The sequence below is a fragment of the Passer montanus genome, unplaced genomic scaffold (genome assembly GCF_014805655.1).
Source record: "Passer montanus isolate IOZ18808 unplaced genomic scaffold, ASM1480565v1 scaffold23, whole genome shotgun sequence".
Lineage (NCBI taxonomy): Eukaryota > Metazoa > Chordata > Aves > Passeriformes > Passeridae > Passer > Passer montanus.
Genome location: NW_024366926.1, coordinates 7,809,589 through 7,813,395, shown reverse-complemented (window position 1 = coordinate 7,813,395; position 3,807 = coordinate 7,809,589).

Sequence of the window (3,807 nt, the reverse complement as noted above, 5' to 3'; positions counted from 1 at the left end):
TAGATGTAGTAAAGGTCAGATTCCAAATTCCACACTCAGGTACTAAGTTCATTAAAGGACTTCCAGTTAATTATTAAGAACTAAGGTAACTGGCAGCTTCTGCCCCATTTTATCGATCACCTCGGCTTTCATTTTTGAATACTGAGCCCACACAGCCCCATTTCTGAGCAGCAGAGCCTACCTCCAGTGCTGGAAGAACCAGGAGGTCCTGCCACCACTCCTCTCTCTGAACAAAAGGACCATCAGGTCTGTTTCTGCAGGGGCCAGATCCTGACCACTGTTTCCACTGTCTTGCATCATCTGTCATCATCTCTGAGCAACCACAGGAGCAGAAGTTTTTTAAGGGTGTTCCTGGAAGCAGAAGTGCATGGGATTTATCAGTGCCATCCCAAAATCTGATCCTACTTCATTACAGACTCAGATGTGATGTCAGTGCCTGCTACATTGTACCATACTAAACCAGTGTTCTTTCTTTCAGCATCCCCAGCCCCCATCTTACATCACTGCAGTGGCAGAGGTTAGAGCCTGAAAGATAAAACAAGACATTTTGTCCCATCTCTGTGAAGGGTACCTGCTTGGCAAGGTCTGGGAGCAGGGCAAACCAAGCCCTTCTCCCTTTCCTTGTGCTTACTTCACCACCCTCCTTGGAAAGGCCCTGGCTGACTAAGTCACATGCTTCCCTTTTTCTGTGACAGTAAATCCCAGGCCCTCTCACACTAACCTCATGGCCACAGGGCTGGTTAAAGGATGTCCTCCAGCTGTCCCTCAGGTGTCAGTGGGGCAGCAGGCCAACCCCCCGTGTTTCTTGGCACGCCCTGGCACACAGCCTGCGAGGCTGCCTGCCTCTCCCCCAGCACACAAAGCCCTCCCAGCTCTGTGAGGAGGCAGGATCTGCTCTGCCAGTAAAGGAAACACAAGTGAGCCATCAGCACAGTCCTCCACTTCACTTCCACAGGTTGCTCTCATTTGACTGTGATCTACGAACACCCCAACCCAGCAGGGGCCAGCCCAGGCTGCAATTACATGCTCCCAGAGAGCCCCATCCTCTGCAAGGTATGGTAAAGTGAGAGCAGCCTTCACCTTGAGTGGTATAAATGCCTCCTCTGGGTTTTTTTTGTGGTAAAGAGAAGTTGAGCAAACACTGTGGATGTCAATCATTGCCCAGCAGTGGGAAACAACAGGTCCATGCCACTGCTTCTCCCCCATGCTCATCTGCACCTTGTGGAAGTTCCCCCTGGGCCTCTTCCTGTATTTTGTTTGTGTGTGCACACGTGGGAGGGAGGAGATTAGGAAACCCCAGGGGTCTGCTATTGCTTCTTCCCCATTTATGGTTGGTTATGCTGCTTTCTCAGCACAGGTTGTGACATGCTCCCGAATTCAAGGGACTGAGGCAGAGGACTCCTTTTGCTGCATTTAGTAACCAAGGAGCTTGCCAGGCTTTCTGTGCTGTTTTGAAAAAAATAAGGACATTATCTGGTGCAAAACCAACTCCATCTAGAGAAAGAGCAGAGATATGGATCCTACTTTAGAAAAGCAGCATTGACATTTTACTCAGAAGGGGGAGATGATGTTGGTCTAAAATCTGAAGAAAAGCAATTGTCCTCTTTCTGTGCTCTTGAGACACAAGAAATTTATTTCTTCTTTCAAATGAAATATTTTTTAAAAAGGCCTCTGTTAGAATATCCCTGGCCAGATCCCTACTGATGTAAATCCACATCTCTCTTTGGACACCACTGTAGCTGTGCCAATTACAGAGCTAAGGACGTAACTGCCACGTAGAGAAATTCTGTACGTACATTTCCACGTGCACACACATTTATACACCCACAGGCATACCTACAACACAGAGCTGGGGTGCTCTTCAGACATCTCAGAGACAGGAGGCCTGAGCCTCACCTCAGATATGGCCAGAGTTAATCAGCAGTGACTTCCTTCCAGTTAGATTACACGGGTGAAAACGGCGCTGTGCCCACCAAAGTCCACACCACGTACAGGCCGTGGGCTCGGCCCCTCATGGATGCTTCACGCCATGCTGGCATACGGACTGGGGTCAAAGTATTCCTGCTGCTCCACATTTTCCAGAGTCCAAACTATAGGGCTCATATCTTTATACAGCCTAATAAAACTAATGAGATTTCCTCCCATGTTCTCAGGTCAACAAAATGTTTCTTTCTGCCTTCTCTTCCCAAGCAGAGCACAAAGATCTTGCTTTTCAGCTCAAACCTTCAGGTGCGAGCACCAAAGCACCCCAGCGCATCTCTGCCCTTCAGCTGCTGTCCGTGTGCCCCCAGCTCCCAGGCTTTGGGTGAATAAGACCCCCTGTTTTGTCACAGGAGGCAGAGCGTCAGAGATACCTACCTAAGCCATTTTGCACCCTAAGCCTTCCTCAAGAGTGCTGCAGTCAGACCCAGCCCACAGGGAGCAATGTCACTGTCCACACCTGAGCCTGCCCTGAGTATCTGTTTTCTCCTCCATAGTCTGCCTCTCGAGCTGCAGCTTTAAGCTGTGGAATATTTAGTTCTTTCTGTTGCTGGGGGGGAGGGTGACTCACCATTGGGATCAGCATCTTGAAAAGATCACGTTAAGGCCCTATAAAAATAATGGAATTTAGACAGACAGCTCTTTCTCAATATTTGCAACCGCTCAGTTCTTCATTTCACTTTGTCACCACTTGGCACTTGGCAGACTTCAGAAAACATTGCATTACGCTCTGTTGGTGTCTGAGGACACGGGGGGCTGGATGAGCAGTACTGACGCTTTGCAGAGGGCACTGTAAGAAAAACAAACTGCGTAAGCAGTTTCTTCATTCTAGGAAAAAGCACAACTGAGTATTACATGACTTTGTTAGATGTCTTTTGCTTTTTTCAAAAAAAGGGCTTCTATCAGTAACTCGTCTGCTGCGTTTCAGTGACCAAAAAACACCAAAGGATTCTCCACAGGGTGACTGGAGCATTTGGGCTTTTATGATGCTGGCCTGTCAAGCTAGATATTAATAGTAACGTGAGTGAGGTTTTAAATAGACCCCAGCAAATGCAAATCTAGCTATTTTTAAAGTAATGCACTGAATAGGAATCACAAATTAGATCAAATACTACAGCAAATATTGAATTCCATTAGCAGTTGAAAGGTCAGTGCCTCACTATAGTGACACCGCACAGTTCTGTGGGTGCAACACAGCTGCGGCGAACCTGAAACCAGCACTAAAACTGTACGAGTGTGTATATCTGGCACCCGTGAAACCTGAGATAAACACTGGTGCACACGAAAAGGGGATTATGGTAGCGCACGCTCGTGTGTTTGCTAACTTTGTGTGCCTCGTTAACCAGGGGCAAACAGACATCCACATACTCAGGCTGCCCAAAATACATTGTTCCCATAGAACACCATCCCAGTCTCCAGAACCGACTCCTGTAACAGGGCAGCGTTCTTTCGTGAAGTTATCTGGCGGCGAAAGAACGCTGCCCTTCGCTGGGCACTGACACCGGAGTGCAAAAAGCTAATTGTCGGTGGCCTTTAAAAATAGGAAGCGCGAAGGCACGTCCCGCTCCCGCGGGGGCGGAGGGAGCACGGCACGGCCGGGACCTCTGCAGCGACAGCTCTGCCCTGAGGAATGCCACCAGCCAAAAATACTTCTCTGGCCCCTGCCTGAACTCAGCGGGGCCATCGAACCACCAGATAAAAATAAGCTTTTCTCTTCCTTTTCGCTGCCCTTTACCCCCGCGCAGCCCCCACAGCCACGGCCGGGGGCGGAGGGGCTGCCGCGCGCCCTCACACCCCCCGCCGCTGGGGGGCGCCCTGCGCGGCGGC